At 37.5% G+C, this 24,715-nt stretch overlaps 1 protein-coding gene across 28 annotated transcripts in view; it reads left to right on the forward strand.

The window, feature by feature from the left end:
* Positions 1-24,715, forward strand: part of znf423 (zinc finger protein 423) — a 218,887-nt gene that overhangs the window by 188,422 nt on the left and 5,750 nt on the right. The window lies entirely within an intron of this gene.

Below are 24,715 nucleotides of genomic sequence, written 5' to 3' on the forward strand. Positions count from 1 at the left end.
GTTTGTCACACAGGTGGCAGTTGAGTACTTTTACTGCCCATTGGTACATTTTAATGCCCCTGAAACTGGTACATTACGTGTTCTACTCAAAAAGCTATTTTTACTGTGACTCATTTGTACATGTTACATATAGTTATAAAGATTAATCATCATTTTGTAAAAAAAAAAATATATATATATATATATATATATATATATATATATATATATATATATATATATATATATATATATATATATATATATATATTATTTCTGACCTAAAAAAAAAGAAATGCTGTTTTCCCAGAATTCCAACTTGAAGATTTTCCAATGAGGTAAATTGGTGGATAAAAACTGGGTCACACTTTATTTTGATGGTCTGTTTGTTGAATTTAAGTTACATTGCATCTACATGCCAACTACTTCTCATTAGATTACAAGTTGACATTTACTTGCAAAGTTTCTTATAGTCGATTAAATGTCTGTTAAAGGAGCAGTATCAACAGTATTAAGCAGACAGTCTACTAATGCACCATCAAAATAAAGTGTTACCTAGTTTTTTACTTCATTAATGGTGCTAAAATAATTTTGTCTTTAATTTATTTGCTTCAATTAAAGTCATTGATGTAGTGATTTTCTTTGTAGCTGTTTGGTTTGATTCGTGACTTCTTTCAACATGAGAACGAGTCTACTAATACTCAAATGGACCATTAAAATAAAGTGCACAAATTTCATGTTTCTGTTATGATTTTGTATAAATCATAATCATTTTTACTTGCATTTGGTAATTTTATTATGCAATAAGTCCAAATGAGACCAAAGAAGAATACAAAAAATACACATTAATTCTTTCCTAAACATTGACTGAATTTATCTCAATGGTTTATGAACTAGTGTTTTCATTTTTTTTATTGTAGAGGCCACTATTACACACTTTCTAAAATGGCACAGAATCTCTAAACCCAAAATAAGCAAAGAAGCATCACAAACAAGTAATAGAAACATTACATCAATCAAAACTGCCTGCATTATCGAAAGAAACCCACACTTTTAGGGGTGTTGACTATCTAACTTAATATTTTCGCTCATAATTCTATGTACTTTAACTGCCTCACCAAGTAAAAAATGTTGTATTGGATTTCCTAACTGCAAATGTCGCTAGTTAACACATTCAATGCAACCCCAATGGTTGGGTCGGTTTATGGTAAAAGTACCGGAATTAATTCAAATACTGTGAAAATCAGAAAATATGAAGTGTAAGACAAGAAATTATTTAAAAATTATCAAAACAAAACATTTTTGAATACTAAATCATCTTTATTTTTTGAAGTATGCCATAAAATATTTCAAATTCTCATTTAACACGTTTTCTTGTGATTAACGTCATTCTTTCAATGACTTTAACAGTCATTATTCAAAACAGTCCAAATATGGTCAACCATTTGGTAGAGCAGGTAGTTTAAATGGTTAAAGTGATAGCCTAGAATCTATGTGTATCTTTGTTGACTATTGGGCTGTCATTGCCCAATCAAAATCAAGTATTTCAAAAAGCAACTTATTTATTTTATCCGTCAACTGTACAATGAATGCTATTGTAGTAGCAAAATGCATTTCTGCTTTGTGATGTTCAGGAATATAGTGGGATTCTGTAGTCGATCTCAGTTAGCCCTGATAGACACAGATGTGACACAGATCACAGCTAATAAGGGAATTAAAGGAGAAAACAAGGTGCATCCTCAAGCCAGTAACGATTAGACCCATTACTCTGCAAATCAATCACACCACCTGCTGTGACTGCTGGAACTCACATTTATCCACACGCACACACACAAGCATCGTCAGGGCACACAATTGGGAATGCTGTCCCAGGCCCACTCTCACTCACATTTGCAATGAATATACAAAAACAGACTGTCAACTATTGACACTGTGTACTTGAACACACACACACACACACACACACACACACACACAGACACTAAAGTACAATGATTCAAAGTTAGGTTTTAGGAAAGCAAATGTAAATGAATATATGTAATGCAAGCTACAGTATAATCCAAGCAAATATGTTAAGTAAAGTGAAAAAATGAATTATTGTTAGTCAAAAATAAAATAATTTTGTATGTCATTTGGTCATTTTAGAATATAAATGTTTAATATTTTATTGTTTCCTAATTTTGATGATAATTTTGTAGAGGTTTCTTGCAGGTTTGTGTGCATTTAAGGTCACCTTTATTTTTTTCTCACATTTTATATAATATAATTTCTCACTGAGTCTCAAAAATAATTTATTTTTAAAAGCCCATTCTGCTCTGATTGGTCGGATTGGCCAGTCTGTTGTTATGCAGTGAATGTCGGAAATGAAATTCATGATATGAATATGTACAGACTGTAGAGCAGTAACAATGGCGTTGATTTTACAATATCGGTTTGAGATGGAGTCAAATAATAAAACCTTAAAAGGTCAAGTTGAGAAACCCAAACCTCAGCTGCTTGAGCAGGACATTTCGCAGAGGATAATAACCAATAATACTCGTTTCTGTTGAAATTATGGACACAATGGCCAATCAAAGATTAGTCACAGCATTTAGATTAGTCACCACTGAAAATGCTGCCATTTTATTGCGTTTATGTGCACTCATTGACAACACTAATAAGCTACAAATTAAATACACTTAAAGAGGAAGTGAAGCAGTCAGTCAAGTTGATATTATTTTGTAAATTAGTTTCTACTTTAATGAACATATATTAATGAAAATATATTAAACAAACTTGATAAAAAAAAAAAACATTTAGAAGAAAATGGCATGTTGTACTATAGTTTTTAGAGCTAAGGCGCAATCATCTTGAAATATCGCTGTGTTTAACGTCAAAGAGTTGGATCCATTCCCTCAGCTAAACAGATACACTAGAAAATCATGTACTGAACACTGAGACTTTTCAGCCTAATTTAACCCCAGGCATGAAGTTGTTGGTTTGGGGCTGGTGCAAATACTACCATTAAAGTTTTGTCTAGTATATAACTATATATATATATTCTATTTTTCTTTCCTTTTTTTCCATTTTAATGATTGATTGTTTGATGCACTTTGGTCCACACTCTGTATTACGATGCCTGCCTGTATATCTGGGTTTCAACCATGTTTTCATCGAGGTTCGTTGCTGACGTAATGGGGGGTGGGTACTTTCAATTTTCACTTATACAGCCCTCACTTCTTTTCATGTTCAATTCAAGATTGGTGGAGATTTTCACATGGCAGGTTTTTACATCCTTCGTACATGTTGAGAAATCGAGTTATTTGACTTGATATGAAAATATGTCTTGACATAATCCACAAAGAAAAGCGTGAAGACATGTGCTTTAATCGTTGCATTAGTCTGAATGTAAATCCCCTCGTCAGGCAGCGCTGGATCAGTGTGAGAGAGTGGACCAAAGTGCATCAAACGAAAGCTATTAAAAAAGAAAAATTGAAATTGTGTATATATTAGACACAACTTTGATGCTTGTATTTGCACCAGCTCTGCGATGCACATCCACAACTTTATGCATTGGGTTAAATTAGGCTTTGCAGTGTCCGTTTTTAATCCTTTACTTCCACTGAATCTGTTCAGCTGAGGGAATGGAACCTACCCCATGATGTCAGACACAGCAACATTCCAAGATGGCGGCACCCTAGCTTTAAAAGCTACAGTGAAACGTGGCCGTTTTTTTTTTTTTTTTTCATTGATCGAGTTTGTTTAACATATTTGGATTAACGTGGAAACCAATTTACAAAATATTGTGAACTTGACTGTTTCACTTCCACTTTAATGGTTGGCCAAAGTAGACATTATTCATGGACTTTTCATTTTTATTGAAGCAGACAAATGTTTATTTGTTCTACTTTGACCTTTTTACAACTTGGCAGGGCTTTTACATTTACAAACAGCTACATTACACACTGCATGAAAGATTATATTTGAAAAAGCATAAGTACCTTTACTGCAGTTGAGAACAACTCTAACACTACGTACTGTATAGGAAGAAGTATACACTAATCACAGTTCAGATGGCCCTGAACAGAGATACCATATAGACAACTGTATGCCCTACAGGTTCACGCTCAAGTTCACAGCACAATCTGATGTCTGACAGCTCATCAAAAGCTGTTTGCCTACTGTAACAATAACACATTTTTCCACTTGACATTTTTCCTTTCCAGATTCTTTCTTTCTTTCTTTCTTTCTTTCTTTCTTTCTTTCTTTCTTTCTTTCTTTCTTTCTTCTGTCTGTTTCTCTTTGTTTCTTCTACTGTGAAAGGTACAATCTCTCTCTCTTTTTCTCTCTTTTACTGAAGCCTTTATCTGAGTTCCCTGAGGGATGCCCTGAACCCCTCCACTCAGAGACTGACACACTCACACACACATAGACATTAGTGAGGAAGCACTGCCACACACGTTTACAAAGTGCTGCCACACACTGTACACTTTTTGCTGTAACTTTTCTTTATACAGTAGGTATAACACCGTCAGACCAAATGTCTTTTGTCTTTTCAAACTAGCAACAATTCAGGCTTTCTGGCATTACCAATAAACTAAAAAGATTGATATTTGGGTAATTTATCTATGCTAATCTCAGTGTTAACATGAATCATTTATTTTTTGACGCATTTAAATATAAACACCCCCTTAATTGACTGTTTGGTAGCAAATACAGCCTGCTTCTTTATTGGCCAGGAGTTTTGTGTCTTCATCGCCCAACAAAAAGATGTTTTTGTATAGAAATACAGACATTCCTGGTGGCTGTGGTTTGGTTTTAAGCACCTCTGGATGTTTCTGACCCATGGTAATGATTCCCAGTGGATGCAGGCATGGCAGAGCACTGAGACACATCTGCTGACTCAAGTTTAGCTAGAGATATCACAGAGCTGTGAGGTGAAAAATAGTATCAATTTAAGCAGCAACTCAAATGCAGACGTCTCAGCCAAGCCTAAGGGCCAGTCAGGATTTAAATCTCACATACACACACACACACACATTCCTCCCACGCTGTCCCTTCTAAAGGAATAGAACTAAATGTACTGGTTTAAAAAGTTGCTGCTAACTGGTTGATTTCCTCCAAGGACTTGTCTTTAGTGGTGCAACTCTACACTGTTATAGTGTCAGCCCTGTATACAAGGTACTTGAAGGATTTTTACAACACATTTTAGAGTTTGTCTTGATATTCTTGGTATGGAGGAAACAGTACTGGAGAGGATAAAATGTATTAGTTTGAGATTTATAATTGTAATTGTGTGCTTTAAAATAATCTTCCAAGATTCCCAAAAATTCATTCCCAGTAAATAATTCATTTCCAGTTTTTTTTCCTTTAATTGTAAACTAGATATTATGCAATACAATCTGACCCAATCCTGACTCAAAACTTCAGACACCCAATCCTGACAGGAAAATGATTCTGAGGTCCATTGTACCCTGTTTATACAGCAGATCTACAGGTGTGAGTGTGAATCCTGCTTAGAGCATTTCCTTTTCCCCATTTCCCCAAATTCTCCATTTAAGTGGCCAAACATACTTAAAATGTCCACTAAGAACAGTTATGTTAATGTACTAGGTCAGTGGCAGTATATGAAGGCGATTGTTTCCCTCTTGGTTTCTCTCTCTCTGTGCTGATTATGGGGCAGACAGATTGAGTAGGGGCCAGACTGTGAATAACTCACCCCACAGTGGCTGCCACGGGCCGCTGGGGTCAGCTGCATTCTGCCCTCGCCCAAGTTACATTCATCTTCGTGAGCTATGGGCCACCATCCCTGCAGCCCCCTCCAGTGCCCGCCTGTGAGTGTTGGTGGGTGGGTCTTTATAAGTAGCAGGGTGTGAGGTTAATAGCTTACTCAGGTCCATGACTTAATATTTTAGGGGCTTGGGGGTGTGACCTAAATCTCCTGCATGGTTCAAACACCCCACCCCTCCACATGAGCCCCCGGCCGTGGTGTGACAGTGATATAAGGCCGGCGGCGCTGGGCATATGGCCGGTCAGTCCATTTAGCAGCAGGGGGAGCACTGGACCCTGTCGGTCACTGTCTGCCTCACCCTGAGGCTGGCCAACCGAGGTACTCGCACCAGCCCATGGCTCAGCGGGAGCACCCCATCATCCCATCCGCTCCACCCCCCGCATTCACTCCGGGCCTACCTCAGAGGTGATGCCGAAGAGGAATAGAGCAGTCAGATGTACAGACAGCTCCATTCCAGTGTCCGCGTTTTACCCTGCTCCTGCCCAGGTGAAATGAGACTTGAACATACGTGTACGATGTTAACAAGACTGAATGGATGGACGGGCATGGCCTATGTGCCCTAGCCAGCATGGCCTCCCATTGCGGCCCCACTCTGAGTTAATCCTCGCTATCCCAAGAGTTTTCACAAGACACGTTACTGTATCATCCCCCGCTCCCTTATGGCAAACTTTGTTTCCATCCTTTATCTTGTCTCTAATTCTTTCTCTCGTTCGTACTCCCACCAACTCCCTCCCTTCCTCAAACTGTTTCCAACTCTCTCTCTCTTTCTCTCTCTCTCTCTCATTCGCCTTTTTATGTCTCTCATTCTTTCTCCCTTTCCCATTTTCTTTTTTTCCTGGCTCCCAGAAGAGCCAGCCCCCATGCATATTTTAGCCCCTCTGTGTTGCCCCCACCCACCCCTCTCTCCCCGTCTCCCTCTTTCCTTTCTGCCTCTCCCTGGTGCCCCATAAATAGTGCAGATGTAAGCTGGTAAATAAGTGATGCTTCGCCCCGATCAGCGCAGCTAGACCCACTCTGCTGGATCCTCCACTCCTTTGTTAGAAACTTCAGAGACTTTTTGTGTGAGCAAGTGTGTGTGTGTGTGTGTAGATTTTCTTTCAGTTGTTATTTTGTTTCCCCAGGTGAACTCCCAACCGCCCACCCTTCGGCCCTTCCATAGGCACTGCTGTCACTCTCTGACAGCGCGCCTCATTTTTACACACTGTCGGTTCTGATTGAGCCCTCCAGGGGGCGCCGCATTCCCCCCACGCCCTGTATCCCTTCCCCGCTGGCATGTATGCACACACGTGGGTGTACGGTATTTCCTTTAGCACTGGTTAATATTTAACTGTACTCAGCAGTTTGGATGGATGGGTGAGTGAGTGTGAGAGTGTGTATGAATGCGGGAAGGAGGGGGGTCTTTGCACTTGTTTGTTTGTTGATGCCTCCTTGTCTCCCCCCCTTGACATTGCCAAAGTGTTGAATATTTGAGGGCTGCAAGTTCTCATACAGCACTGAGTGGAGTGATGTAAGGGGGCGGCAGTCATTCGGGCGTACACGCTCACTTGCTTTCTTACACATTTTCCTTTTTTTTTTTAACAGAGCTAGAGGAAAGCTTGTATGATTTTATGACTACAGTTCGGATTCTGTTTCGCACATATTGGAGACAACCTCTACTGTTATTGATTATATTCTGGTTTTTGTTCAGATTCCTAAACCTCTTATATAGGTTTGGAGTCCGAAAGAAAGAAAGAATGAAAGAAAGAAAGAAAGAAAGAAAGAAAGAAAAAAGAAAGAAAGAAAGAAAGAAAGAAAGAAAGAAAGAAAGAAAGGTTTTTTGACCTAAAAATCTGCATATTAACATGATTTCTTAAGGAATATATGACACTGGAAATTTTAGCGATTGTTACCAAATTCCATTTGTCAGTTGTGAGAATATACATATTTATTAACTCTATTTAAAAATGTAAAAAAATTATATTCAACACAAAGTTGTTATCAAAATAAATTCAGCCTTGATAAGCATTAGGGACTTTTTATCAAAAACATTATGCAAATCTTACTATCCCCAAAACATGTTTGAATTATACTTGTGGTGGTAGCCGGATTAAAATAAGACTACTTTTTTTTTACCCACATCACATAAATAGTTAACTATATTAGACAAACAGTACATAAATAGATTTTTTATAATATTTTTATTTATTAAGAAACTGCTTTTCTTTTTAATGGGTTTAAGTTGAAAAATAAAGAAATCCACCATTTATTTTACTCTTATGCTATTCAGGAGTCATGTGCACCTACTGACAGGTAAAATCTGCTTCTCTCTAACGTTGTCTCTCATTCAAGTTTAGGTTGCTTTACTGCTTCACAGCATTTTGTACAGTATTGTCAAAGCATTTTAGATGTATAAAATATGCATTATATTAATAATCAAATTAATAAAATATACAGCAAATGATAACTAATTTAAATAAAAAAGGAATAAAATAAGAAAATATCTCAAAAAATGATAATAATTACATAAATAAAACATGTAGAAATCAGTTAGTTAGCCATCTTTAAAGGTTAACAAATATTTTGCAGCCAATTTAGATCTAATTTTGTCCTCTCCGACTGTTTAGTTAAGTTTTTCTGAGTCAATTAGATTACAAAATGAATTATTTAACATTTCTCTCATGGCTGTGCACATATATTTGATGACAACTTTAGAAAGCGAAAGCAAAAACAAGTCTTGCACGCACAGTAGCTACGAAATGGGTAAACGAGACACGATTTTCCACTACTTAGTGGAATGTTTGGTTATATTGGGTGGATAAAAAAATATATGTATCAAATTGTGTCACTAAATATACATGGGCGACCGTTAATATACCTGGGCCGAATCTATTTGTGGCAAGCACTGATAAAATGTAGACAAAAAAAATTATTATTATAACTTGTTGTATACCATACTGACAATTTTTTTCTTTCTGGTGAGTAAAAATGTGATCGATTGACCAATACTTGGACTGGTAAAAAATCTGAGATCCAGAGTAATATAGACGACATGTATTTATGTTTTGTAGTAGTTATAAACCACACAGAAAAGAAAAAAAAAGACGCTAATGACACCTTAGCAACAAATGAATCTCTAAAAACATCCAGCTGAGTCATTTTGTTAAAAATATAAGATGAAACGAAAATGAATATTATTAAATGAGGCGATGATCACATTTTTCCTCATGTAGTCTACATTAAGAAAATCAAGCAGTTAGCAAGTGTAGCATCTCTGAAAACATGCACAAAATCTGTTCCATTGTATGTCATATTAGATTTCTAATGTACGTGGAGAGGTTGTCTGGTGTGCTTTGAATCTGGTTTTGTGTGCTGTAGATATTGATATAGGTTTCTATTGTGATGCTCAATTTTATTAGTGCCAGTGTGTGTGTGTGTGTGTGTCCCAGCTGCCCTTGCGTCTGGAGTGGCAGTGTACGTTATTAGAATGGGGATCTGGGGGACTCTCTTCAGAGCCCTAACCCCAACACACACACACATGCCTACAGCTCCTCAAATCCACCTTACCTGCTACTGATTGGCTGGCTCGTCAAGAGGTCGTCAGGGGACTGCAGTATAGTGTCTCCAGCTAAGGCTATGAGCCCTGTGTTTAGAGCAGCTCCCTCTCCTAGACCACAACATCACTGAATCTGCAACCACAAGCTGACATGAAGAGTCCTAGGCCTCGGAACTCTCTGATGGCTTTAGTGCTGGGATATAAGAGCGTGGCAAATAGCGGGAACGCAGCCAAGGGATGATAATGAACTAATGAAACTACCGGCTAATGCATTTCTGGTTATCTAAATATGTAGGTAGTCGGTGAACCAAATGGGAAATGTGGAAATGTGTCATGGTGTTACCGACTTGCATTGCCACACAGTTTCCGATGAAAATTCTCCAGGCGGTGGGCATTCGAGTAAACTAGAATCGGAGGGGACATGTTTAAGTTGTTTACCTGTTTGCATTTGTTTTGTTGCTTTGCCCTTGCTGAGACGAAGATTCAAACAAAGCTCCGGCCTGGCGAATTCAAATCAAAAACACTCACCATGGGGCAGCACTAATCTTCAGAGTAAATCAACACATTCACATTCATTTATTACAACGTGGGACACCGGCGTCGGGCCTCGAGCGCGCACGTGCGCGTTTATGTCGAGATAAAAATGAAGTAAATGCCTTTTTGCAAATTTTCCAGCTAACCCACCCACACTCCTGATTCTGTCACGAAATACCCCTGCTTAGAACAATCTATAAAGTGGAGGAAGGAAGGGAGGAGGACGTGGAGGGAGAGAGAACTTCAGCGGGATGGCACATAGGGAGATATGGTGTCTGCGCTAAATTAAATAATTTGGGGACTGGCATGAGAGGGAGAGAGGGAGGGGGTAAGAAAGAGCGAGGGGGAAAAAAAGAGAAAGATGTGTCCACTGGGATCACTATAAAGCGTTTTCTCATATCCGTCTCTCATGGTAGCCTGTTCCTTTAACGCACAGACAGAGCGAAGGATGTGTAGCGACGCAACATGAGAGAAAAACGAGCTGAAATGAAAATGTGAAGACAACAGAAGAAGGAGGGGGTGTGTACGGCACATGCCCCAGTCAGATATGACAGTTGAGCAGGGTTGTGCTGTGGCGCTACAGCTCTGCGCTGCGTGGTGTGTGTTGTTGTCTCGCGTGCGGGTTGCCAGCTCGGGACTGGAACTGTCGTGGCTGTGACAGTGACGTATGAGTATAAGCGCTGTCGGTGAGACGACTCTCGCTGCTCCACACTCTCAACGCTCGACGCACACGCGCGCGCATGCACACTGAGCGCAGCTGTGATCTGGAGGGTTTGGGAACTGTGGATACTTCACTCTGTTTGCCTCGCTCATTAACATAGCATAACAGATGAGAAGACTTTATCTTAAAGGAGTAGTTCACCCAGAAAGTACGACTCTGTCATTATTTGCTCCCTCATGCCGCTCCAAACTTGTGTGGCTTTCTAGACCAGGATCAGGGATCACTGAGTAGGGATCAGGATCAGTGTATGGACAAAATGCTTTAAAACAGGTTTCAAGTTATCACAGAACAAAGTCATGTAAGTTTGGTGAGACAAGAGGCCACAATTAGTTCACATTTATTTAGATTTTTCAGACCTCTAACTTTCTGTTCAATCTCAGGTTTATATATGACTTAATAGACTCTTTCAGGGTTGTTCATTAAAAATAAATAAATACTGTCTATATATGCCAACATAGACTCACTCTCATGGTCTTCCAGACCTGCATGACCTTCTTTCCTCTGGAAAACAGAAGACACTTTGAAAGAAAGATTATTTCAAATGCAACTTTTCCAACTGACTTTGTTTGGGGGAAATTGATATTTTGTGTTCTTCAGAATAAAGTCTGTCAGATGTGTTTGAAACAATATAAGAATCAAACTGAAGTCAGACTGAATTGGAAAACTTGTTAAGTTTTTTTAGCACAGAGATTTGTAAAAACAAATCTACAGATTTATACCGAATGATTTTAGACTGTAGCAGCTAAATTTTAGAGCAACACTTACAATTAAAACACTTTTATTTAAGCCTTATAATGCAAATCCAAATTACAACCACTTGGTAAACTTGCTTGGTAAACAAAGCTACAGTAGTTGTACATCCACTAAAGACAGATAATATTACTTTACATGTACAGTACGACACTGTGGTGCAGTGGTTAGCGCTGTCACCTCACAGCAAGAAAGTTTCTGGTTAAAGTCCCGGCTGGGTCAGGGAGCATTTCTGTGTGGAGTTTGCATGTTCTCACCCTGTTCTCGTGGGTCTCCTCCGGGTGCTTGGCTTTCCCCCACAGTCCAAAGACATACGGTACAGGTGAAATGAATAAACTAATCTTGCCTTATGTATGTTTGTGAATGAGTGTGCATGGATGTTTCCCAGTGCTGGAAGGGTATCCGCTGTGTAAAACATAAGCTGGATAAGTTGGTGGTTCATTCCGCTATGGCAACCCTTGATGAATAAAGGAACTAAGCCAAAAAAGAATGATAAAACGTATAGTACATCATCAAAAAAATATGCATTCTATTCAATAAAATTACTGAATTATTAGAAACTGGTGGTTCATTCCGCTGTGGCGACCCTTTATAAAGCAGGGATTAAGACAAAGGAAAGTGAGTGGGGACGTGAACATTTTTAAATTAATAGAAAAACTCAATAAAAGTATATTTGCACTCATTTAGATTAGTACAATGGTCTCAAACTCAATTCCTGGAGGGCTGCAGCTCTGCAAAGTTTAGCTCCAACCACCTCCAACTCACACCTGCTGAATAGTCCATTGTAGTCATCAACACCTTGATAGGGTTGGAGCAAAACTGTGCAGAGCTGTGGCACTCCAGGAATTGAGTTTGAGACTCATGCATTAGTACATATAGTGCATCCCAAATCACATACTTATACACTATTCTATGCCATTTTGTAGTATAAATAGTGTAAGTAGTGCGTTCACTCTGAAAACTCTAAAAATAAAAAGTGCACTTTAATTACCCGGATGATGCACTCATTCAGCCATTAAAAAGAAGTGTGGAATGTTGGACACTTCACGCACTCAATGGTCGCAGCTTTGCTCACGTAGAGCTACAGTATGGGGTGCACATGTTGGATAACTATTTATTTTGCATTGTGAAAGCAAAATTTTCCCATAAGAATGTTTATAGCGCCTCCCGCTGGCGATTATCACGTCAGGTATTATTTGGTATTTTGGTCATTTATTTCACTAATTCGGTAACTGTCAAACGTCATCAGGAAAACTGTTTGAATTTCCGCTTTGTACAAAAACATTGGTGTTCCATTTGTGACGACACTACATACATATACTGTTTAGTGTGTAAGTGCATGAGTGCAAAGTGTGCCATTTGGGATGCAGCTATAGATTGAATGATGGGCTCAAAAATTAGTTTTAATGCGAACTCCATGTGGACTTACCTATCACTTAAGACCAAAGCGGTCAGTTTATGTGTTTGTTTAATTTCATTTAAATGAATTAGTTAAGTTCATTAACATTTATTTTCACTTATTTTAAATTAGATTTAGATTGTCATCATGATATATTTTAGCCTTTCATCTCTGACAGATCACACACGGCAGGACAGATCTTGTAAAATGGCAATAAAGAACAACAAAAAAGCTTTGGTTTCACATGCAAATGGCCTTCACAAGGATAAAAAGAAGTGTAAAATGTGGCCTTTTTCAAAAGTTACCTCCTCACTCATTCTCTGCCTTGCTCTCTTTTCTCTCAATACACAGACACTGGTAGGGGTCTCTCTCAACCTGACACTTTGGTTCAGCAGCTGGAGTCTGACAGCACACTCTATAAATCACACAGCTCTGACAGCACACCTCACACACTCTCCTATTCTCTTTTCCTCCTCGCTCGCGCTCACACTCGGCCTGCTAGGCTCACATATCGTTGTGACAACAAAGTGTTGACGTTGACTGGCTGTAGATAACACACACTAGCCCTCTCTCTCTTTCTCTCTGCACGGCGCAGCGTTCACCGCGTAATGCATTTTTTCGCTCTGTCTTAGTTTAGGGCTGCTTTGGAGTCAAAACCTCCTCCCTGAGGGGAAGCAGGGAGGGTTTTAGTGAGGCTATGACATGGAAAGAGAGTGTGTTGTACTCTGAGTGCATCTCTGAGTGGCAGAACACAGCTAGCGTAGCGTAGCCTAGTGTTAGCCTAGCGCAGTGCTATCACCCATGACACGGCTCTAGTGAGGCCACCGAGCTCATCTAACATTCGAACCTCTACACTCCACAGATCTCGCCAAAGACACAAGCGTGTGTGCATGCATGCGTGTGTTGTTTTCTTTATGTCTAGGTGTTGTTGTTTTGATGCTCACAGAATTTGTGAGATTTAGTATTCTTAGAAAAGAAAGAACAACATGTTCGTTTTTTCTAAACGCACAAACTTCCAAATGATCTCTCTTAACTACTTAGTCAATGTGAAATTGTAGATTTGACTTTGTTTATTGGCACTAAACAGCAGAAAATCATAGAACACTGAAAGTCAAATTGACTGAATCAGTAATCTTACAGAAATCAAATTTAAACCTGAAAATAAACTTAAATCTGTGCAAATAATTTAACTGATCATATCAATTAACCAATCTTGACCAATCAGTTTTGGTCTTGACAGTTCAATACATTTTAAACAGTACTGTACTCTATTATTATAGATTTATTTTATTATTAACACAGAGAAGGATAAAATCATTGGACATTGATATTTATTTATTCATTCATTCATGCATTCATTTTCCTTCGACTTAGTCCCTTTATTCATCAGGGGTCATCACAGTGGAATGAACTGCCAACTTATCCAGCATATGTTTTACATAGCGGATTCCCTTCCAGCTGCAACCCAATACTGGGAAACATACACTACAGCTAATTTAGTTTTTTAAATTTACCTTCAGCACATTTGTTTGGACTGTGGGGGAAACCGAAGCACCCTGAGGAAACCCATGCAAACACAGGAGAACATGCAAACTTCACACAGAAATGCCAACTGACCCCGCCGTGACTTAAACCAGCAACTCTCTTGCTGTAAGGCAACAGTGCTAACCACTAAGCCATTGTATCGCTTTACATTTATTTATCAGGAATTTATAGAATTATTAATATATTTGCTGTATTGATTTTATAAAAAAAAGAAAGAGTAGAAACCATAATGATGTGAAATTATAATTACGAATCTTAAATTATGATTTTAAATATTTAAATATTCTATAATATGCTGCATATTTTAGTCAGTTGTTTGGTCAGTTTTTATAGTTATTAGTTATAATTATTGTATATTATATTAGTTATTATAGTTAATATTATTATTATGGTTATCAATGCATTTGCTCTTCAGTATTTGGACTTCAACAATATAATTTAAATCACAGTGAATTGAAATTAACTGAACTTAAACTCTGAAAACTGGACTGACACTGTTTCAATTAACTAAACTTTTATGTTAAGCTGCTTTAACAATCTACATTGTAAAAGCGATATAGAAAAAAAGACGAATTGAATTGAATTAGCATTATTATTATGCTGTATATATGATCAATATGTCATGACTAGGGCCAGACACAATCTTTGGACTTTTGTAAAAATCTGCAGATTTATGTGGAAAGATTTTGTGAGTATCATAAGTGAAAACTTAATACATGAAATAAAAAATAATAACATTTTAACCTGTTATTTAATGTGTACAATGCAAATTCAATTAGATCCACTTGTTTGGTAAACAAAGCAAGTCTCAAATAATATATCTACTATAAGACAAAAAATATTACTTTACAAACTGTATTGTACATAAATAATATGAACATTTCAATGTTACTCTAATCATATCACAATATTAATTAAATAGTTTAAAAAAAAAATAAATATAAATTTACTAACATTAATAATACATACCATTAAATACATCGACTCAATGATGGGCTAAAAATCTGCAGATTTCTGCGCGCGCAAATTCCATGTGGGCCTAGTCATGACAAACTATTTTGTTAATTTAAAATAGTAAAACATGTTAATAATATTTCAATGGGTTATATGCACAAGGACTTTTAATTTCCAGTAAGTCAGCTCAAACACTTCTGGTGAACTGTCATGCCATTAGAAAAATCACCACGTTTACAATTTGTTTCTTTAAAAATCAATGACCTTCCATGCCTGATTGATATACATATAAAGTGGGTCTCAGAATGGACAAGACCTCAACTTTTAAGACAGTGACAAATGTTTTACAGTGAGTAATCTTAAAAGCAGCTATGGTTCTTGTTGTACAGATACTGTAAATGTTTTTTCAGGATTTTATGGTTGAATGATTTATTTTTTTTATTGAAGTAAAATGGTAAGGTTTCATCTGTATGCTAGTCTTATGTTGCTGTTTGATGCCTGCAGAATGTGTCAAATGTTATATTAAAGACAGCCGACAGCTTATGTTGACTTTTAGAGCCAGCGCTAGTAGTCTATTACTGAAGATTACATCATCATGTTGCTTATGTACATCATCACTGTATAATTAATCCCCTGTACATTTAGTATTCATTTGGCAACCTGGTGCTTGACAGAAGCATACCAGTGTTGGATATACAGTATGTATGAGTGTAAACAGTGCTTGTGTGGTGGCATTGAATTTGCACGCGTGTGTGTGTGTGTATGATGAATGTGAGAGGCCACTCTGGAGCATAGGGGTCAGTGGAGGTCAGTCATAGTGAAATCTCTCCCTTCGCACCTTTCAGAGAGAACAAAACGCCAATACTGATTTTGACTGATATCACCTGCATTTTCTTCTCTGTGATGCTCGAGAAATAAACTATGTCCATATTAGACTGGGGGGTTTGTGTGAGCTTTAAGTTGCACACAGGAAAATGAAGACCTGTTTAAATTGCACATATGAATATTAAGTTTAAAATGGTTTTAGACTTACAACACTATATTTTAGCGAATTTAGGACTTTTTACGGTTTAAATATTTATTTTTGAAATTTTAAGACATTTTAAGATTTTTTTGTCCTGTATAAAGTCTAAAATTTAGCTCATAATGGTCTTAAAGGCTCTAATAGTCCTTTGTAAAAAAAAAATTGTAAATTCAGGGTTGTATTTTGTTCCATAACAGCCCTTCCCACCGAAATAAATTAACAAACAAACTAAATTCTAGTAAAAAAAAACAATTACAACACAGAGAAAAGAAAAAAAACCTTTACAGTATTGTATACATTTGCAGTCAGACAATATCAATTGTACAAATAATTTAAATAAATTATTACCTACATCATAATACAAATCAATAATCCCTATATTAAATATTTTATTTTCTCTCATTTCAAATAAACCAGATCGCAGATCTTCATTGAAGCTTTGGGTGGGGCTGCCGATTTCCTCTCATTTAATATTCTTCTTGCAAATAAAGTAGCGAAGTCAGTAATATTTTTCTCTTTATTTGTTAATGATGTTCAGGTACACCCAAAATGACTGTTTTCACATTATTATTATTATTATTATTATTATAACTACTATTATTTATATACATATGGAAAAAATCTGCCTTGTCACTTTTACACCGATCACACACGTCATCAATATCAGAATATACAGTTGAAATCAGAATTATTAAAAATTAGATTATTTAAAAAAAAAATTGTATTAAATATTTCCCAAATGATGTTTAACAGAGCAAGGACATTTTCCCAGTGTGTCTGATAATATCTTTTCTTCTGGAGAAGGTCTTATTTGTTTTATTTTGGCTAGAATGTTCAAAAGATCAAAATTATTAGCTCCTTGAAGATATTTTTTTTTTCCGATATTCCACAGAACAAACTATTGTTATTTTACAGTAACTTGCCTAATTACCCTAACCTGTCTCATTTACCTAGTTAAGCATTTAAATGTCATTTTAAGCTGGATAGTAGTGTCTTGAAAAATATCTAATAAAATATTATTTACTATAATCATGGCAAAGATAAAATAAATACATTATTTGAAACAAGTTATTAAAACTATTGTTTAAAAATGTGTTGAAATTTTTTTTCTCTGTTAAACAGAAATTGGGGGAAAAATAAACCGGGGGGCTTATAATTCTGACTTCAACTGTATTTTAGAGTTGACACTTGTTGTAATAGACCTGATGAATAATTTTAAATTGTATAAGGTTGAGGTGTGCGCAGGTAGTGGATCTATTTATATTACTCAAAGCCTCGTCCCATGTTTCATCAGGTTTTTCAGTTCCAATGTCCTTTACCCATTCTGCAAATATTTTCATATCCATTATTAATTGTACATTATGGCTATTACAGTGATCTGTATAATTCAGTTAATTAAAAACCTACTGTTTATATAGGTCATTAATAGGCCCACACGAAATCACACAATCATTTAGTCTGTCTATTTATTTACTTGTGTAAATGCGTAACTATATTTGAGTTTTATAATTAATTTCAGTAATATTATTGACTGATATGAAAATGTGCATTTGATTTATATGCAACACAGTTTGTAAAGTAATATTTTCTGTCTTTTAGTAGATATATTATATGAGAGACTTGCTTTGTTTACCATATAAATGGATCTAATTGGATTTGCATTTTAAACATAAATAGAAGTTAAAAATATAATTTTTTAATTTCATATATTAAGTTTTTAGTTACTTTATTTTCAAAATCATTCTGCATAAAGCTGCAGATTTTGTACAAAATTCTCAGCAGAAATAGCAAATAACAACCTTAATCATTGATGACTGAATTATACAAATTACTTTTGTAACCATTATACACAATTAATAATGAACTAAATAACTATTTAGATATAAATTAAAAACGATATAATTATTTATGCTACTTAAAGCAATTTTGAATTGTAATCTTTTACATTTTTTCACTAAAATTGATAGTAATCAGAACAACATTTTTATTAGTGTGATTTAAATGTACATTTTCAGCATCCTTACTCCAGACTTCAGTGTCACATGATCCTTCAATGTTGATTCACATCTGCTGACTGGAAATGTAGCTTTGAATCACACTAATAGTCACACTATTGTTTAGTTATTTGTAAAAAACAAAACTATTCAAAAGAAAGCACTTAATTTAAATAGATTTATTTTACTATATTAATATTTTGTATTATATTTTCCTTATTAAAATAAATGCTGCTTTGGTACTGTAATCTTCTGAGCTGTAGTCTACTCCTCTTTATTTCTTACTCAATGAGGTAACTGGGTCATCTGTCATAAGCAAATTTATGTTTTCATTTTGGTTCATTCAGATTTACACACACGCCTCCAGAAAGAGCAGAGCAGCCGGACAGTGACATAGGGTGTAGTTCACTTCAGTACGACAGGACGTAGTTGCAGGGAAGCTGCTAAATTCGGGCACAGGCAGTCTCTGGGTGGAGAATGGTGTGAGTAGGTGGGATGAGGGAATCCAGGGGCAGGGCAGGGGGGCATTTATTTGTAGCATACTCCCAAGTGAGTTTCCTGTCTCTGGGAGGTGAGAGCTGGGAGCATATGAAGCTTTAAGACAGCCCATCTGCTAGTCTCCGGCCATTGGAAGACTGTCAAGCAGCTCTAAAAATAAGCTACTCTAAAGTGCACCAGGCGGCAAAGGTGATTTTTCATTTTGTGTTAAAAACGGAGCAGAGAGGGACAGACTCGCGTCCTAAGAGCAAAGCGGCACTGGCAACCCTTCCACCACCTCACACACACACACACACACACACACACACACACTCGATCCCTCTCTCTCCCCTGCTTCTGACAACTTTACTCTCTCTTTCTCTCTATCTCATTCATGCTCCTTTTCTTTCCTAACCTTCTTTTCATATTATTATTCTTTCTATCAGCTCCAGGATTTCCTCTTCTTGTCTGTGTTTAGCTGCATAGACAGCAGACAGACGCAGCAGAGAGCACTTTAGAAAACCCATAGCACTGAGACACACTGTCTGTTCATTTGTGTCTGTGTGTGTAAGACTAAACTGTAGTGCCCATTGGCTCTTTTCCATTTTATATTATATTATATTATATTATATTATATTATATTATATTATATTATATTATATTATATTATATTATATTATATTATATTATATAGAGAGAGGGCGAAGCAGTGGTACAGTAGGTAGTGCTGTCGCCTCACAGCAAGAAGGTCGCTGGTTCAAGCCTAGGCTTAGTTGGCGTTTCTGTGTGGAGTTTGCATGTTCTCCCTGCGTTCGCGTGGGTTTCCTCCGGGTGCTCCGGTTTCCCCCACAGTCCAAAGACATGCGGTACAGGTGAATTGGGTAGGCTAAATTGTCCGTAGTGTATGAATGTGTGTGTGAATGTGTGTGTGGATGTTTCCCAGTTATGGGTTGCGGCTGGAAGGGCATGCGTTACGTAAAAACTTGCTGGATAAGTTGGCGGTTCATTTGGCTGTGGCGACCCCTTTTTAATAAAGGAACTAAGCCAACAAGAAAATGAATAAATGAATGAATTATAGAGAGAGAGATAATGTATGAGAGAGGGAGAGAGAGTGAGGGGGGAGGGATTTTTAGTCACAATCAGTTAGTATAATATAATAGAATTATAATATTAATAATTATTTCTACATAAATATCATTGAAAAACATTTTTAAAAGTTAATAATTAATAATCTTATAAAAAATTAATTGATTAATAGTAAAATCACTTACTGTTTTACTCAAAATACATCTTGTTAAATTATATATATATATATATTAGATTTATATAAATATAAAAAAATATCTTTATAAGTGATATATACATGTATCATGTATCTTTCTTTATGTGCATTCCCAGAGGGCCAATTTACTCTCATCTGTATGGAGCTAATAATATGCCAAAACTATTTGAATTTAAATTGTGTTCATTTGAATTATTGAAATTGTAATTTAATAAATCAGATTTATTACATTTTTATATACCGTTAATATAAAAACTTTTTTTAATTTGAATTTCATAACATCTGAAATTTAAGACAACTGAATATTTCAAGGCTGAATTTTCATTCCTTCATTCATTTTCTTTTCGGCTTAGTCCCTTCATTATTCCGGGGTCGCCACAGCTGAATCAACCACTAACTTATCCAGCATAATTTTACACCGTGGATGCCCTTCCAGCCGCAACCCATCCACACACTCATCCACATACACTACAGACAATTTAGCCTACCCAATTCACCTGTACAGCATGTCTTTGGTCTGTGGGGGAAACCGGAGCATCCGGAGGAAACCCACGCGAATGCAGGGAGAACATGCAAACTCCACACAGAAACACCAACTGACTCAGCCGAGACTTGAACCAGCGACCTTCTTGCTGTGAGGCGACAGCACTACCTACTGCACCACTGCGTAACCCAAGAATGAATTTTTTAGATGAATTTTCAAACTTTTCAGACTTTTTGTTCTGAATTCATAGACTGCAGATATCCAGTTTGTAAAAACACAGTTTCAAATTTTCAAGATGAAGAAATTCAGAACATCAAATTCAATATCTTAAAATTCAAGCAAAAAATTCAGCAGAAAGTAGGTCAGGGGTCATCTACAGGGAAGAGTAGACGATCACCGAAAAGTCAAACTAAGCATTTTGGCCAATCACAGAGCTGCGTGAGTTTCATTGTGTATGTGATGCTCAGGAGGACACAATTCTTCTGCAAACTGACTATCGAGGGTGAGCTATTTTGAGTAGCTAATTTAGGTGTGATTAATCAGATTTATTCAATTACAATTGTCAATATTTAAAATGAACACAATTTAAATTCAGATTGTTTTGGCAAATTATTAGCTCCATAGATCTGAGCTCATCTCATAGTCATCATCAGTAATGCCAAAGAATCCTGTTACAAAAGAAACAGTTTACTGTCAGAATGGCCACCCTCTCCAAAACACTCTTCCCTCTCTTTTTCTCTCTCTCTCTTTCTCTCTCTCTGTTCGCTCTTGCAGAACGAGCCAACACATTAGAGTTTCACTGACACTGCACTGTCCCCAGGGGGCAGCACGGAGCCTGGAGCCAGGGGCCCTGCGGCACACACACGCTCACACACACCAACAGCCCTGATTGAAAGTGACATGACAGCCGCTCGGTCCGGCTGTATGTGCATGCTCTGTGTGTGAAAGAGGCTGTGTAGGGAAACGTAGATTTGATTTTCCTTTATCTTTATCTCCCCTCCGCTTCACCCCCCCCTTCTCTCTCCTCCTCCTCCCCCTCGGTGAGTGCAGCAGTCTCGCAGTCACTGCATCAGTAATGTGACTGGGCCATATTTCCCAGGAGTGCACAGCTCCGCAGGATTTAGCCTCTCTTTTATAACCAGTTTAGGAAAACAATGACAGCGTAGATATTGACTGAGCTTGCAGGGGCTGTTCTGCCCGGTGCACAGCCTCCCCCCGCTCCGTCGCCAAGCCAAGGGGGGAACTGGAATGGAGGCTGTTCTGTGCATTACGCTATGCCCTCCTCACGTCACACTATGCACATCACAAATAAAACTACTAAAACCACACTTGAAATCGCCAGGAAGTTGTCGCGTTTCTGTTGCAACAAAGGCTTATGTTTTGTTCGCTATAGTCACAAGCTCAAGTCCTCATACCACACTATTCGCTTGTTGAGTCCGACCTCACAAATCTGAGTTCAAATACTCTATCAGATGTCAGAATCAAAGCAAATGGTACTAATGCTTACTGTGTGCTGCAATACTATTGAAAATCATAATCATAATGTTTATATCTATGTCTAATCTCAGATGGTCAGACGGTGATTCATCTTTTATAAATCATTAAAATAATGGTGTGTGGAATGCAGCATGTCCAGAGACTGATTTAATGTGAAATGACTAAACAGTAATATTAAATGGATATTATGAGTTTTTTCAGTTGATCTGAATAGAGGCTTGGACCTGGAAACAGTTTTCTATATTTTATAACTTAAAGGGATAGTTCACCCGAAAATGTTAATATTTAATCACCCTCAAGTGTAGGACTGGGTGATTTGGCCTAAAATCAAAATAATTAAACATTTTAACTCGATTACGATTAATGATTATTTTATTTATTAATTAATTTATTTATTTGTTTTGCCCCTTATAGTTTACAGAGAAGTTTTGTAAATTAAATATACTCACATATTACAAGTGAGGGATTTTTGAATGGTGCATTACCTGATTTAAAAATATTTAAAGGAAACACACATCATCTATTATCTATGATTATTTATTGAACATCAACACTGAACAACTGAAATTAAAACAACCATTGCCTGAAACCAACAGTCACTTTTTTTTTTATTAACTTCCACTTTTGGAAACCAAATTAATTATTTTTAATGCATCACAGTGGTGCAGTGGGTAGCAAAATCGCCTCACAGCAAGAATGTCACTGGTTCAAGCCCCAGCTAGATCAGTTGGCATTTCTGTGTGGAGTTTGCATGTTCTCCCCGTGTTCGCATGGGTTTCTTCCGGGTACAGTGAAAAGACGTGCTGTATAGGTGAATTGGGTTGGCTAAATTGTCTGTAGTGTATGAGTGAATGAGTGTGAATGGAAGTTTCCCAGTGATGGGTTACAGCTGGAAGGGCATCTGCTGCATAAAAGATATGCTGGATAAGTTTTCGGTTCATTCCGCTGTGGCAACCCCAGATTAATAAAAGGACTAAGCCGAAAAGAAAATGAATGAATGAATAAACTATAAAATAAGCAGCATTGCTTCTAAATTAAGTAACTCTTGTATATCCTGTAAATAATATTTTAAGCAGTGCATTTCTTGAATCTTCTGTAAACAAAGATTTTATTCATTTTTTTCTTTTCGGCTTACTCCCTTTATTACTCCGGGTTCGCCACAGCGGAATGAACCACCAACTCATCCAGTATATGCTTTACACAGCGGATGCCCTTCCAGCTGCAACCCATCTCTGGGAATCATCCATAAACACTCATTCACACACATACTCTACGGACAACTTAGCCTACCCAATTCACCTGTACCGCATGTCTTTGGACTGTGGGGGAAACCGGAGCACCTGGAGGAAACCCACACGAATGCAGGGAGAACATGAAAACTCCAGAAACGCCAACTGACCCAGCCAAGGCTTGAACCAGCGACCTTCTTGCTGTGAGACAACAGCACTACCTACTGCACCACCGCATCACCACAAAGATTTTAATGGAAATAAAAATGTTATTGTAATAGAAAATATGCCGTCTCTGGTGCAGCTTTCAATCATCATCAATGTAGTGCAAATGTACGACGTGTAGTTACATTTTTTTTTGAGAGGTGAACCGCCCGAAGGCTACACCGGACCATACCCGCCCGTGCATTTGATGTAGAAGTATAAAGTAGCCTTAATAAAGCAAGGTCATGTGACTCTAGATGCGTTAGGGAAAATAATTGTAGAAATTGACCTAGAAAAATTTGATCGATTATAGATTCTGAATGTTGATTTCGATTACTTTTTGATTAATTGCTCAGCCCTACTCAAGTGGTTCCGTACACGTTTTTTTTTTTCTGCTCAACACAAAAGAAGATATTTTAAAGAAAGATGAAATCCTGAAACCATTTACTTCCATAGAAAAACAATTACTATGAAAGTCAATGGTTTCCAGCTTTCTTCAAAATATCTTCTTTAGAACTCATAAAGGTTTAAAACAAGGATGGGATTAATGTTTGAGTGAGTTATCTTTTAATGCAGTAGTGTGCACTAATACAGACAGTTTATAGTAATAGCACATCCAGTCGCAGCTCTACCACGACAGTTTAAACAGTCAGTGTTGCCCACCTCTCTTGCTCTAACTTCCCCCTTCAAGAATATATCAATTACAGCTGCATTGCACTGATGTCATATTGCGAGTCATTATCAGATTCAGAGACACACACTATTCTGGCGATCGATCGCCTGCGGCTTAATCAATAGTGCTGCCCCCGACGACGCGCTCGGATGAAGAGAACAAACTGCGACCGGCCTGAAAATGTGTTTGTTCCAACACACTGATTAACTAATTTAAACAAGTGTTGCTGGTTTGATCGCCCACACATCAGCTGCCATCTTTCAAGAGAGATATCGGAGCGATGGAAATAGATGTGTTGGGGGGTGTGTTTTTGTGTGCACTGGGCAGCTGAAGTGCGACAGTGTGTTGTGTTTCTGAGTGTGTGTGATTAGACAGAGCAGATGTATGAGACCGCAGTGGCTCGTATATGCTGGAGATCATGAAATAACCCGAGCGGTGGATGTTGATTGTGTCTAGTGGCCATGTGTGTGTGGGGAGCCAGAGCGCATGTCTTTTGTTTTAGTGAAGGATCCGTGTGTGTGTGTGTGTGTGTTTGAAGGAGGTTGTGTACTGTATGTTGGGTCAGGCTCCCCGCACCCCTCCACTCCTGCTGTGCAGTTTCCATCAGGCCACTGCAGTGCTGGTGTAACCCTAGACCCCAGGGAACAACACTGCCTCTGTCCCTCCA

Source organism: Danio rerio, chromosome 18 (genome assembly GCF_049306965.1).
Source record: "Danio rerio strain Tuebingen ecotype United States chromosome 18, GRCz12tu, whole genome shotgun sequence".
NCBI classification, from domain to species: domain Eukaryota; kingdom Metazoa; phylum Chordata; class Actinopteri; order Cypriniformes; family Danionidae; genus Danio; species Danio rerio.